Source organism: Pantherophis guttatus, chromosome 2, assembly GCF_059756535.1.
Source record: "Pantherophis guttatus breed Tessera chromosome 2, ASM5975653v1, whole genome shotgun sequence".
Classification (NCBI taxonomy): domain Eukaryota; kingdom Metazoa; phylum Chordata; class Lepidosauria; order Squamata; family Colubridae; genus Pantherophis; species Pantherophis guttatus.
Window position 1 is genome coordinate 266,300,616 of NC_142064.1, and position 15,533 is coordinate 266,316,148.

The window sequence follows — 15,533 nt, forward strand, 5'->3', positions numbered from 1 at the left end:
TAGTCTGAGAGGTCAAAATTAGGACATTTCAAACTGGACAACTAAAGTTTCCCTTGTAACTTTACAAATATCTTTTGAAACATTTCTTCTACCATATACAATCAACCCCTCTTTTTTAGACCCTGTTTTCTAGGCCCTGCTGCATATTGTTCTCTCTCTCTGACGTAATGGAGACTTCCATGCAGGCAGATTTACATAAGCACGTGGCATTTTTTCAGATATAAAATTTCCTCCTTCGGGATTGAATTGGCGCTGTGGGTGCTCTTGGATGCAGCCCTGGCCAGCAGAAATGAAACTGGCTCCCTTGGAGTGTCTGGCCTCATGGTGCTGCCATGTCCTAAATCCTTGGGCACTACAGGAAATCAGTCAAAGTTTTGGGATTGTGGGAAAGACCCTACACCTGGAAGAATGAAATATTTTGGGGAATATTAAGAGGCAGAATATTATATTTCCCTAAAAAACAAATGGAGAAACATGCTTTTAAAGGAAGCAGACTCAGTCTTTCTTAATAGACTCCAGCAGATTTTGTGTTCATTAAAGAAGACTGGGCCAGCCAATTCACAACTTAACAGACTTTCATCTCCAGCGATGGCATTAACATTTACATTCTCCACCACCCAAATTCTAAGAACAGGAGTTTGTAGAGATTCTCAGTCATCCAGATCATGGTTGTCCCAAAGGTGCTGTTTCAGATGGCAACTGGACTTCGTTGTTTGTTTATTTTACTTTTGAAGATGTTTTGCTTCTCATCCAAGAAGATCCTTCAGCTCTGACAGGATTCCATTCCCCACTATCCTGTCACAGATGAAGAAGCTTCTTCGATGAGAAGGGAAACATCTTCAAAAGAAAACAAAGAAGGAAGTCCAATTGCCTTCTGAAAAAGCACCTTTGGGACATCTAAGAACAGGATATAATAGGATTAACCCACCACCATTAGAATAGCAAAACAGAGTTCACTACATTATACAACTCCAGCAGCATCACAGAAACCAATAAAGATCCATCCACTCATTCAACCAGTCGGTCAGCTGCCCTGGAACCACAGGCTGGTTCTGCTCATCAATAAACGGACCTCCTTTCTTAAACAGCCTCCATTTATTCCCAGCTTGGAAGTGGACCTGGATTTTTCTTCTAATAGGATGTAGAGCAGTTTTGATCTCCACTGAAAGTCACACACAAAAAAAGATCGGGTATCTCTAGATCAGCTTTTTACAAAGAAGCACCCTCCAAGGGTTTTCCCAAGGTGCCTGCCTCGGAATAATCAAGATGGAAATTTACCTCCTCGATTGGTAGGACATTGGGAAGATTGCTCAGAGCAATTCTTTAGGCTCTGCAAGAATGAAGATAAAAAGATACTACAGGTAATCCTTGACATACAACCACAATTGAGGTGGGCTGACACAGAAAGGGGGGAGGGGGCAGCCTATTCTTCAGAGGGAGACATATCAGAAAGGGATCCAACCTAGAATCAAGGAGAAACTTCCTGTCAGTCAGAACAATTGATCAGTGGAATGGTTTGGCTCCAGAAGTTGTGGGTGCTCCATCACCCGTGTTTTTTAAGAGGCGACTGGAGAGCCATTTGTCCGGAACAGTATAGGGTCCCTGCATGGAGAGTTGGTCCCTTCCAACTCTTATTCTGTAATTCTTTAATAACTTTATGAGCGTTTAAGGCTCAGCCTGTAGCTAATCTTCCCAAGTTAAGTAGGGTCACGTTCCACTATTTCACTCGCATTGGCTGCCAGGAGTGGAAAGTGACTTGAGGTCGTGGAATCGGAGAAAACGTCTTGCAAACGCCTTCACAGGTGGAGACGGGACGAGCCTGTTTTACGGCCTCCTATCGGGAGATGGCGGTCAGATGGGCAACATCGGCGCCTAGGAAGCCGTCGCTACAGAGGCATCTGGGGCTGAGCCTTAAGGAGTTAAAACCATCAAGCACTGCATTGCGAGAAGGGAGGGGAGGGGAGGGCTGGATCTACCGGATCGCTCACGGGAGGAAGGTGGTGCGCCGAGTGGCTTCTCTGCTCTTCCAAGAGCCGAAGCTGCAGCTGGTGGGTGAGTGGAGGGCAGGTCGGAGGAGAGGCTGGGAGCAGGAAGGGCTGCTTGATTTCCTCCGCTGCGTGGAAGCAGAGAAGCAACCGGAACATAGAATAGAATATAGAAAAACGGAGTTGGATGGGACCTTGGCGGTCATGACTAGATCTACCCAATTCCTACAACTGTTCTTCATATGTTTTCGCCTCAAGCCCCCAGTCATGTTTGTTGCTCTTTCATTTCTTCTTTAGGCATCATTTTATCAATTAAAGCCCCCACATCTCTAAAATTAGTACGGAAGGTTTGACTGTGACCATTTTTGGTTTTGGGACAGTTTTCAGGCAGAAAACACATGGATTCTCCACATATATACATACTTGTAGGAGTGTCTATTTGTACTTCTCTCTGTATGCATCTATCTAAATTGTATAATCCATTCCCAGGACTTCTAGATATATTTCATAATAACCCTTTGCAGTGTTAAGAATTTCTTTTTAACCAAATATTTTATTAATTCATCAAAATGTAAAATACGGAAGTACAAAGAAGAAATAAAAATAATGGAAAAATGGAGGAAGAGAGGAAAGTGTAGAGGAAAGGGGAAAGGAAAAAGAAAAGCATTGTCTTTGACTCTTTTGGTGCAGTAGAATAATAATATAAAACCTCAACTGTTTACTTTTATCTGATAATATGAACTAGCTACTTGTATAACAACAAACGTATTTAATCAACAAAACCCAAAATCAAACTTTCATTTTTTTCTATCTCAGGAACAAAGTCCAAAAGTGGTTTCCATGTAGAAACAAAATTAATCCTGTTCTTTTCTTTAATCAAAGCAGTAAATTTAGCCATCTCTGCTAATCATCAGGTTTTGCAGCCATTCATCCATTGTAGGAATGAAAATATCCTTCCATTTTTGTGCATATAGCATTCTTTTTTTTTTATTGAAAAAGTTTTAAGCAAGAAAAAACACAATTTTCCCACAACCCTCCCACCCATCCCCCCTCCCCCTCCCCGACTTCCCAGAGCAGAACACAAGGTATTTCAGTTAACTTTTTAACAATAAACTAAATTGCTTAACTATCCATTAAACTAACATCCCCTCTTTAAAAAAATGCTTAACCCCCCCATAGATAAAATCATGCTTCTTGGATATAATACTTCTGAAATCACTCATATAACACTTATACCATTAAAGATTCATTCATAAGCTATTTGATATTTTTTAGTCTGATACTTATTTTGAATATAATCAATCCATCTTCTCCAATCCAATATATATCTTTCTTGTGTATGATCCTTCAAGTATGCTGAGATTTTAGCCATTTCAGCTAAATTAGTTACTTTCAGTATCCAAGCATCAATAGTAGGCAAAAAGTCCTTCTTCCAATGTTGTGCTATCAACAATCTTGCTGCTGTTATTAAATTCAGGATCAGTTTAGTCTCTACAACTGTACAGTCCGTAGTTATACCCAGTAGAAACAAGTGTGGAGTAAATTTCAATCTTTTTTTAAAAATATTCTGCATCACCCACCAAATCTTTATCCAGAATGCTTTGATTTTTTTACAAGTCCACCATATATGATAATAAGTTGCATCATCACAATCACATCTCCAACATTTAGCTTGCACATTAGGATACATACATGATAGTTTTTTGGGATCTAAGTGCATTCTATAAAACATTTTATAAAAGTTTTCTCTTAAATTTTGTGCTTGTGTAAATTTCTAATCCAAATCTTTTCCCAAATCTCCATCATCACTGGCTCTTGAAAATTTTGTGCCCATTTCATCATGCAATCTTTAACCAGTTCCGTCTCTGAATCTATTTCCAATAAAGCATTATACAACCTTTTGATATGCATTTGTTTTTGATCTCTAATTTGTTTTACCAAATTTTCCTCATTTTGCACAAAACCATCTCTGCTAACCATCAGATTTTGCAGCCATTCATCCATTGTGGGAATGAAAATATCCTTCCATTTTTGTGCATATAGCATTCTTGATGCCAACAACACATATAACATCAAAGTTTCATTTTTTTCAATTTCTTTATCTACTAAAAGAAAACTTTCTGGTTTTATCATTATATTCTCTATAAGAAACTTCTGTATTAAGATGTGAATCTTAATAGAATATTTCTTTGTCACATGTCCACCATAAATGATAACATTTCTTATTTACCTTTCCAACATTCAAGGTGCCTTATACATTCTTGAGAACTTCTTCAATGGTAGATCCCAACATCATAAAACCATTTGGTATAGAGCTTCCTCCCTGAGCAGGAGGTAGGACTAGAAGACCTCCAAGGTCCCTTCCAACTCTGTAATTCTGTTGTATTCTTCCAGTGTTCAAGCATTATATTAAATCCAAAGTTCTTTGCCCACTGAATCTTACAATGCTCTACATCAGTGATTCTCACCCTTCCTAATGCCGCAACCCTTTAATACAGTTCCTCATGTTGTGGTGACCCCCAACCAGGGGTGGGTTCTAAATTGTTTTACTACCGGTTCTGTGGGCGTGGCTTATTTTGTGGGCGTGGCTTGGAGGTCATGTGACTGGGTGGGCGTGGCTATTTGTATAGGGACTACTCAGAGGGCTGAAAAAAGTCATTTCTGACAGGTCCTCGCACTTTTGACTGGTCCTCACACTTATGACCATCCTCACATTTATGCCTGTGCAGCATTCTTAACAACCATGTCACTCATTTCACAACTGCTTCTCTTCAACATGGTGATAAGATAGGGCAAAAAACGTAAAATGTGAGGACAGTCGTAAATTTGAGGACTGGTCAAAAGTACGAGGACCAGTCAAAAATAACTTTTTCAGCCCTCTGAGTAGTCCATATCCATAAAAGGATATAGCAATAGAAAGGGATGAAGGAAGGGAAGGGAAATTAGAGTAGGAGTGAGGGTAAGAGAGGGAGGAAGAGAGGAGGAGAAAGAGAAAGGAAGAAGGAAAAAAAGACAGAGGTGGTAGGTTTGAGGAGAAAGATTGCTGTACAATAAAAAAGATGAAAGGGAAGAAAGCCAACCCCCAAAAATATTAAGATATTAAGATAAAGAATGAATTGTTAAAGAATAAAAGAGAACAAATAGCAATAAATAGCAATAATTAGAAACACACATACAAACATACAACGTATTTTCTTTGAACAGAGTATTTGGCCGGTTCACAAATTTAAACAGTTGTAGGAGGTTAGCACCCACCCCTTTCCTAGAAGAATGAAATATTTTGGGAAATATTAAAAAGGCAGAATATTATATTTCCCTGGATGAGAAATGGAGAAGCATATTTTACAGACAAAGCAGCTCCCACCTTCCTGCCCCCCACCCTTTGTTAATGGGCCAGAGGCAGAAAGTCAATCCTTTGTCAAAGGACATTTGCAACACAATAGCAACAAAAACTAACACAATGGGCCCCATATAGCAACCGAAACTCACCACACGTGACCTGGGAAGCATGTGACCTGGGAAGCACATGTGACCATCAGCCAGCAAGGCTAGCTAAGACCCCCTCGTGGCCTCGCTGAATACCCCTGCAAGGTCTTGGTACTCCCTTGGGATCTGGTTTGCGTTACAAGCGGTGGTGGGTGCGGCTGCCAATTGCTTTGCTGCACCTTCTGGGAGGGACCCTTGTGTTGGTGGTGTTTTCTTCTGTAGTGGAGGGCTGCTTTGGGGTTTCAGCGTGGGAGGGAATTCTTCTGGTCGGGGCGGCAGGGGTTGGGGCCCCTTTGCTATTCTCAGCCTGCGGGTTCCCTCTTGCCACCAAATGATTGGGCCCCATTTGTCGAGCCACGAGAGTCCCAATATGACTGGTTCTGTCATCTTGGGGGCTATTATGAAGCGGATCGTCTCCCAGTGATCTGCGAGTTCTAGTCTCACGGGTTCAGTCAAGTGTGTGGCGTACGCTCCTCCCACTAGGGACCCATGAACTTGCTCGAAGCGAATTGGTTGTTTGAGCTGTTTAGCTCGGATTCCCAATTTTAGAACTGTGGGTAGGTTGATTAGGCACCGTGTGCTACCCGAGTCTATTAGGGCTTGGAAAGTCTCTTGGGCCCCTGTTTTGGGGGCTGTTAGGCGTATGGGGAAAAGAAAAGGATGGACGGGTCCACTCACCATCAGGTCATCCTCGCCTTCGTCCTCAGTGTCATAGGGTTCGGGGGACTGATCTCCCTCATCTGTGATTCCTCTGGTTTCGGTCAAATGAGCGAAAAACTCCGGGATTTGGGGAGCTTCCCGCGGTACGTGGGTGACGCGCTTGGGCCCTCGTTCCAGTCGTGCTTTGGGCGGTGGAGCTGGTCCCGGTCTAGGCATTCCACATCTTGCTGCTATGTGGCCGCTTCCTCCACATCTGTAGCATTTCAGTGGGCTCCGTGGGGCAGTTGGTCTGTAGGAGGGCTGTGACGTTGGGGTTTCTCGTCTGTTGAGTGGCCCCTGGTCTGGTCGGCCTCTCTCCTTTCCCTCTGGTGGTTTTGACGTGTCACTCGCCCGCAGCCCTCTGTCGACTTTTATCGCTACCCGGAACCATTCAGCGAGTCGGTTTGGGATGTCACGATAGGCAGTCACTTGGGAAATTCTTTTATCTAGGCTTGTTCTAAAAAAATACACCAGCAATCGCTCTGGTAGGGGAGGCAGTGTCCCAATGACTCTCCTGAATTCACGGATATGCTCTCTGATAGGCTTCCCCCTCTGCATTAGGTTTCTGAGCTCGTCTTCCACATAGGGGTCCTCCTCCTCCTCCTCATAATGGGCTCTCAATAGTTGCAAGAACCCATCCGCATCTTGTAGCTGGGGGGCCCTGTTTTTGTAGAGTGATGCTAACCACCTCTTTGCTTCTCCCTCCAGCCCTTCCGAGATAGCATTCACTAGGGCTCTGGGGAAAGGGTAGAGGCGTCCGAACCGCTCTATGTATATCTCAGCTGAATCGAGGAATTGGGCGAGGTTGTCTGGGTCACCATCGAACTTCCCTCTGACCTGGGGTGGCTCCTCCCTCTCTGCCCTCTCCTCTCTGTGCTGAGTTCTGGAGGGCCGGCCTTGGTGTTGATAGTCCTCTGCCTCATCTCTCATCCTGGGGTAGGGAGGTGCTGCCTTGTCTGAGCTTCGCTGCCATTCCCATCCCCAGCTCGCCCTTCCCAATTCACTTAGGGGTTTTTCTTTATCTTTTACATTTGCAAAAGGAAATTCCGCCTCTAAGGCTTTTGGCACAGTCCCCGGGTACTTATCTGGCTCACGTTTCTTTGCTTGAAGTTCTGCGGGGAGGGAAGGCGGAGAAAGTTGAACCTTTGTATTTTCCAAGTTGGCTGGAATCATGACCGCTTCTGCTCCTCCCGTTTCTTGAAGCAGGCTTTCCTCCGAGAGCTTGGCTTCAGCCATAGTCCGTCCGACCAGATGTCTGGGAGGGAACGGGATGATTTAAACTCAGCCAGCCTGGATTTGGAGGAGAGTTTGGCTGTCTGTCAGGTTTCGGTGCTATCTTAAATAAACTTCATTCTCAAGCGCAAAGTCTCTAATGAATCACTTTTATTTTAAGAGTAGCAGAATCCGACATTCCTGATTCAAGTTGCAGCCAAACTGGCCCCTCCTTCCAACCCCCTCCTCTTCCGCTCTCCAACCCCAATGTCCCATTGGCCATCATGCAGATCCATCTCTACATCCCGGCACGTTCTTTTCACAGGAATGTGGCCCCCACCCTCGTCACCCAGGAAACACTATCTGTAACATACAAAAAACTAGGTAAAAGTTCATCTCAGCAATAAATCAAACTTCTGCTCTCTGCTTAATCTCGTTCATGTCAGCGTTGGAAGAGAGCCTAATTTGGAACGCTGACAGCGGGCCAAACAAGCACCGCTGGTCACGGTGAGTGATGGCAAAGCTGCCACCAAAACTGCCACCAGTGGCAGTGGTGGCCGCACTGCCACAGCCACAGCCACCGAACTTAATAACAATAATGGCAGTGGCGGCATGAATTGCATCCCTCTGGCCAGAAACACACCGAAGAAAGACAAATAGCATGTTTGGTAAACCATTTATCTGAATTACAGAGATTCTACCCAATAATCACAGTATGAAGAATATGTGATTGACCCAAGTCAACAAGTGTATTTTTGTATAAAGTGTATAAAGTGTATAAAGTGTATTTTTATTTGAATGTATATTTGAACTTGGAACTCATTAATCTTCAATGTGTCAAATGAATCATAATTAACATTAGAAACTATTTCAGCATTATGGCATGTTTGCTTTTTATTTGTAATGTATACTTTTTTCACATGTTCTGTAACCATTTTATAAAGAAACAATTTTAAACTTACACTTTTATTTAAATTTTACAGATGAAGAAGATACCAATAAGAGCACTCCGGACAACTGAGAATTACCAGCAACTTTGAAAATGAAAGCAAATTGAGCCCTCAGAAAAGCACACAATTCTTCTCTTTCCCCAGTTGGTGAGAGACAAAGGGGAGAAAATCAAGAAGAGATTTCAAACTGGAAAAGTAGAGTATGCAGAACTCAACAATAGATTACGTGAAAAGGTCAAAGGAGATTATTTTTTTCCATTCAGAAAAAGAGGGAAATATCTAGAGGTGAGTGAGGAGAAAAAAGATAATTGAATAGCCACAAAAGGTAGACAGTAATGCAAGCCTTGCCCCGTGAGGAAGAAAACAGTAGCTTGAATCAAAGCTCCATGCAACAAAAGATCACATATTTTTGACTTCTTCAAGAACATCAGTGGTGGAAAAGCTCCATAGATGTGCCTATTGTGGGAAAAGCACGCATAGCAAATCACAGATTATGAATAACAGGATCCATGCTGGAGAAAAGCCATACAAATTATCCGAATGTGGGAAACGATTTAGTTAGATTATTCATGAAAGGACCCACACAGGAGAGAAGCCTTATAGCTGCTCCCAATGCAGTATTCCAATCTGGTGGTACAGTAGAAGATGCCCACAGGAAAGAAATCGTATGACTGTACTGATTGTGGGAAAAGTTTCGTTGCAAATTCCCACCTGGTGATACACCAGAGGACTCACACAGGAGAGAAACCCTTTGAATGTCCTGATTGTGGGAAAAGTTTCAGTCAGAATTCCAATTTAGTTCAACACCAGAGGACTCACACAGGAGAGAAACCCTTTGAATGTCCTGATTGTGGGAAAAGTTTCATTGCAAATTCCCACCTGTTGGATCACCAGAGGACTCACACAGGAGAAAAACCCTTTGAATGTCCTGATTGTGGGAAAGGTTTCAGTCAGAATTCAAGCCTGCTGATTCATCAGAGGACTCACACAGGAGAGAAACCCTTTGAATGTTCTGATTGTGGCAAACGTTTCAGTTTGAATTCCAATCTGGTTCAACACCAGAGGACTCACACAGGAGAGAAACCCTTTGAATGTTCTGATTGTGGCAAACATTTCAGTTTGAATTCCCATTTGATTCAACACCAGAGGACTCACACAGGAGAGAAACCCTTTGAATGTCCTGATTGTGGGAAAAGTTTCAGTCACAATTCCAATTTAGTTCAACACCAGAGGACTCACACAGGAGAGAAACCCTTTGAATGTCCTGTTTGTGGGAAACAATTCAGTCAGAATTCCGGCCTGGTGAAACACCAGAGGATTCACATGGGAGAAACCCTTTGATCATCCTGATTGTGGGAAAAGTTTCTGTCATAGGTCCAGCTTGTTGATACACCAAAGGACTCACACAGGGGAGAAACCCTTTGAATGTCCGGTTTGTGGGGAAAAATTGTGAGAATTCCAAACTGGTGAAACACCAGAGGACTCACACGAGAGAAACAATATGAATGTCCAGATTGTGGAAAAAATTTCAGTTGGAATTCTGATCTACTGATACACCAGAGGAGTTATACAGGAGTGAAGCCATACGAGTGACCAGAGTGTGGGAAAAGTTTCACTTACTGTTCTGACCTGGTGAAACACCAGAGGACTCACACAGGAGAAAAACCATATGGATGTCCACAGTGTGGGAAAAAATTCAGTCAGAATTTCAACCTGGTGAACCACCAAAGGACCCACACAGGAGAGAAACCCTTTGAATGTCTGGATTGTGTGAAAAGTCACCGTTTTAACCTGATGAGACACCAGAGGATACATACAGGAGGGAAACTGTTGTGTCTTCGAGGCTACCACATCGAACGTGGAGCATGCCAACGTAGAGGCGCATTTGAATTGCCTGGGTCAGGACGGGAGAGCACAGCCTCGCCATTGGCTAGCTGTCTGACAGCAAAGTATATAAAGAGCTGTCAGACAGTAAAGTGCCAGGTCTTTCTGGGTTTGCCTCATTCTACTTGTTACCTTGTTAGGTCGTTCAATAAAGGGTTATCATTCAAACAACTGTCTCGCCTTAGTCAATCGCCAACCTGCACTTAGTATGTAATACTGGTGACGAAGGTGGGATATCTGAGGTGAATGACAGGCTGAGTCACGGAGCTGAGCGAAGATATGTTGAGCTGAATGCTGCCTAGTCACTGAAGCAATCTCCACAGCCGCTTGTCCTTTTCAGGATGGCTACACTGAACCCATTTGTGGCTTTTAGCCCGGTCACCGAGACCTGGGATGTGTATTTGGAAAGATCCGAGTGTTTCCTGCGGCAAACGATCTCACCAAACTGTCAAGTAGCTGGAAGAGAGCTCACTTTTTAAACTCATGTTGCCCCGAAATGTTTGGAATGGCTAGGGCTTTGGTTGCCCCTCAAGCCATCCATACCGTGCCTTGGAAAGTTCTGCTCAAGAAATTGAGGAACCATTACGCCCCAGTTCCATCATGAATATCTCAGCGATTCGCGTTCCGTCAAAGGATGCAGAAGAGCCCATTAATCAGTATATGGCCTCCCTACGGACCACCCTAGACTGTGTTTTTCACGACCTGGATGATTCCCTTCTAGAGTAGCTAATATGTGGTGTGAACGACCTGCAGTTGCAACGCCACCTGTTAGCGCAGACCGAGTTCAATCTCCAGACCACACTTGATTAAACCCGTGCCTCTGAGATGTCTAATAATAAGCTGAAATACAAAAGTCCCATTTTGGGGCTGTTCCTGCCGGCCAAACCACAGCAGTTAATCACAAAGATAACAGCGACCTGGATGAGACCTCCAATGATGATGGTGATGTTAGCCGCCTCAGGACATTAATCGGAATAAAATGAACATCAGAAAAAAAATTCCCTCAGACTCCATGCAATGGAGGGCAACCTGCAAGTTCAAAACCTCCATCTGGCATCGGTGTGGCAAGAAAAGTCACTTGGCCAAGGTCTGCTGTGCCCCTCTGCCTGCTGCTGACCAGCAAAACCATTGGGATAAGCCACCCAAGCGTTCCTACATCAGACGACCACACAACAGATCACAAATATCAAGGCAAGACTGTTTCGCAATCTCCCGCGACCCTTGCCACTGAGGAAGCTGTTAGCCATGCCACTACTGGGTCCCCCAACAACAAGCTTTACCTCATCGTCAAAATAGAGGGTGCCCTGTGCAAGATGGAGGTAGACACCGGCTCTTCAAAATCAATCATTTTCTGGTGCACCCTCAAAAGGTTGGTGCTCAACATTTCTAAAAAATGCTTACATCACTGCAACATCAGGCTTCAGGACTATCAAGGAAACTCTATTCCAGTTTTGGGAAGGGGCTGTTTTCAGGTTGAAAGCTCCAACTTCACCGGCCCACTGCAGCTTGTCATCGTGGATGGGGCCCTACCTAGACTATTAGTGTTAGATTGGTTCCAGGCTTTGGGACTCAGCATATCTGGCATCCATTCAACCTCTTCAGATGACTTAGCAGAGTTAACCAAGGAATTCACAGACGTTTTCAATGGCACCTTGGGTAAATATAAGGGGAGTCCCATTTCTTTCCATTTGGACACACGGGTTGCCCCTGTTCACCTGAAACCTAGAATGATGCCCTTGCGTTCTGTCCAAAAGTGGACGAGGAGCTTGATAAATTAATAGCTCAAGGCATCTTAGAACCATTGGAGAGCTTTTAAATGCCGCCACCTCCAATTTCAGGAATATTTCAGAACCTAATGGAGCGACTGCTCCAGGGCATTCCAGGTGTCATGCCCTATTTCGATGATGTCCTGATCTCCGTTAGGAACCAGACACATACTGGAGGAAAGCCATAAAAATTATCCAAATGTGGAAAAAGTTTTAGTTAGATTACCTCCCTTGTGGTTCATGAAAGGACTCACACAGGAGAGAAACCCTGTAGCTGCTCCCAATGAAGTAAACGCTTTTGCAAGTATGGCAACTTGGTGATATATCAGAGAACTCACAGGTGGGGAAAACTCTCTGAATGTTCTGATTGTCGGAAAACTTTCAGTCAGAATGCCAACCTGGTGTGACACTAGAGGATGCACACAGGAAAGAAATCATATTACTGTCCTGATTGTGGGAAACGTTTCATTACAAATTCCCACCTTGTGATACACCAGAGGACTCACACAGGAGAGAAACCCTTTGAATGTCCTGATTGTGGGAAAGATTTCACTCAGAATTATACAGGAGAGAAACCATACAAATTACCTTTAAGTAATGTAGCTTTACACATAGAATATAATAGAATAGAATTTTTATTGGCCAAGTGGGATTGGACACACAAGGAATTTGTCTTGGTGCATATGCTCTCAGTGTACATAAAAGATACGTTCATCAAGAATCATAAGGTACAGCAGTTAATGATAGTTATAGGGTACAAATAAGCAATCAATTATCAGTTCCTCAGGATAATTGCAAAGCCTTGAGCTCCCAACGAAAAGGCTGCAAATTAAGTTCTGGCAAGCAGTCTTTGTTGCATGAAACACAATGAGCAAAATCTCCAGAAAAAGGACTGTTGTCTCCTACAACAACCACTCCCCTTTCCTTCTATTTACTCCCAGGGAGGAGCCATTCAGCATTTGCTTCCTGAGTGGACTCCTTGTCCTCCTTTTTTCACCTCTCCTAAGTGCTCTGTGCATATGTGCATCTGGAACAGGTCTCCCCTGGCAGCTGGGGGGCCACAACAAGGAGCCACAGGAAATCGTTTATAGAGGCAGAATATTATATGTCCCAAAAGGAGAAATGGAGAAACAGGCTTTTAAAGAAAGAAAGCAGTCTTTCTTAATAGCCCCCAGCAGATAGTTTGTATTCATTAAGAAAGACCTTCATCTCCAGTGATGGGATTAAAATTTACATTTTGTACCACCCAAATTCTTTTTTTTTCCCCAAGTCTTTTTTTTAAAATATTTTTACAAACATATTGTTATGTGAACAGTGTGACACCGGAGTGTCTTACATTTTGGTACAAATAAAACAATATTCTTCATATTTAATACAGTTGACAATCATATAGTTTTAGTAATAATACACCTATTTTGTTCAATTATAATCTTTCATTATTTGATTATTCGATATTTCAGTATGTTATTTTTATGCCAATCTCCATATACTAAATGTCACTCCTTTTACTACAAATAAAATATTAATAATTATATTTGTTGTATTTAAGACTTATATAGTTCTAATAGTAATACACACATTTATATTAAATTATAATCTTCCGTGGTTTATCCCCTCTCTAATTTTTAGTTATGTCACTGTTATATTTAAAAATATTCCCTTTCTAGTCACATTTTACTACAAATAAAATATTTATCATATTTACGTTTAACGTTACATAATTCTAATAATACACATGTTTTTGTTAAATTCTAATCATTCCTTATTAAGTTGTTCAATATTTTAGTATCTTGTTTTTATGCTGATCAAATTCTGAATATCATTCCTTTTACTACAAATAGAACGTTGGTAATCATATTTGTTACATTTAACAAATTTATATAGTTCTATTAATAATACATATATTTAGGTTAAGTTATAATCTTCCATTGTTTGATTCTTCAATATTTCAATATGTTATTTTTATACCCATCACCATATTATTCAAACATATTCAAGATTAACCGTCATTAATGTTATTATCACACTTAGATCTCCAAGAGCCAAGTCTTTCCAGGATTTTGGGAATATGTTGTACCTTCCTTTGGCAGCAGGTGGCAATCTTAAATCAGATTTCAATATTAACCATTTTTATCCAATTTTACTGGAATACTCCAAAATATAAATATGGTTAGCTTTTTATGTAAATAACTCTAGCATTTTAAAATGCCTATCCAAAACAAACGCCTGTCCAATTTGAAAATCCAACTTTCTGTATTTTTAGCAAATTTTCTGTTTTCTTACCTTTGATTCTTTTTCCTTCCATTTTAAAGTTTTACTCAAGGTGTTAAGTCGCAGCCATTTTAAAAATAATTATGAGTCTCTCTTTTCCTGGATATTCTTTTGGAGTTACACATTAAATAAAAAGGATTCTTCTCACCCAGTTCCATACAGTGTTCACCAATTCCGCTCCAGTTAGGATTAGAGGGCTAATCCTACCTTTGTTGGATTTTGGGTGAGGGCATTTGGTTAGGAATAGACCTAGCTATCTCTTAAGTGCAGACATCTGCTGTGGGCTATTGAGGAGGGTGGGGGCTATTAAGAGTGAGTTTTTTCCTGCCTAAAAAAACATGTTTCTCCATTTCTCATCCAGGGAAATATATCACAGGCGTTCCTTTCCAGGCAAATCAAACTCGGAAACAAGGTTACTTGCTGCAGGTTTTAATGCGGCCGCAGTCCGGCAGGATTGAGTTTGGCAGATACAAAGTCAGCGCTGGGAGCTACTGCCAGCGTTGTAAATAGCTCTGAATTAACATAGGCATGCCCACGGCCCAGTCCACCTCCATAGCCAGCATCCGGCTGTGTTTATTCCTCCTCTTGGTCTCCCTGGCTATCATGGCGCAGGCGCAGCCATTAGGAACCACAGAAGCTACGAAACGGCGATTCACAGTCCTCCGCCCTTCCACTGTGCCACCATCAACACCACTCAGCTGATGGAAAAGGGCCCACTGGCCAAAGGAGCAAGAAGCCGTTGGGAGCACCTGGGACGTCAGGTGCTGAAGCCACGCCACTCCCGCAGCCGTCACACCGCCCCCGGCAGCCCCCAGGTATGGCAAGCCAGGGCTCGACAACATAATATTCTGCCTTTTTAATATTTCCTAAAATATTTCATTCTTCTAGGAGAGGGGTGGGTGCTAACTTCTGTAAGAAGAAATATCCTTCTGGGTTCAGCTCCAAGTGGGGAAAGACACTGGAAACATGGAGACTGCTTGGAAAGATGGTTTAATGGTGGACAGGATCACATGGTTGAGTTCCTGAACAGAAAAGGGGCGACATACAGCGAGTCCCTGGGTTTTTATGCTGTCTCTGGCTTTGAACTTCCTGGGGCCCTGAAAGTGTACCTTGATTGGTTTTATTTATTTATTTATTTTTATTTTATCTTGAATTTATATACCGCACCTTCTCCCGAGGGACTCAGGGCGGTATGCAGCCAGATAAAAACATAGAATATAAACATTAAAAAACAATTAAAAGGATATTAATTTGGCCCCAATTTAAGATAACAAACCAAT

The 15,533-nt window shown here is 42.5% G+C and overlaps 1 protein-coding gene and 1 pseudogene across 3 annotated transcripts in view; both read left to right on the forward strand.

Moving 5' to 3' along the window:
• The first annotated feature begins 1,964 nt into the window (after positions 1 to 1,964).
• On the forward strand, positions 1,965 to 12,287 carry LOC132710046 (uncharacterized; annotated as a pseudogene). The gene is made up of 2 exons (XR_015731769.1): positions 1,965 to 2,052; positions 8,366 to 12,287. The product of XR_015731769.1 is annotated as an uncharacterized LOC132710046 (transcript).
• Positions 12,288 to 14,723: 2,436 nt separating this feature from the next.
• LOC132711714 (uncharacterized) overlaps positions 14,724 to 15,533 on the forward strand; it is a 37,021-nt gene continuing 36,211 nt past the window's right edge. For both annotated transcript variants that reach the window (XM_087884355.1, XM_087884358.1), the window contains exon 1: positions 14,724 to 15,068. The gene's annotated coding sequence lies outside the window, so the exon portion shown is untranslated. The remainder of the gene's footprint in view (positions 15,069 to 15,533) is intronic.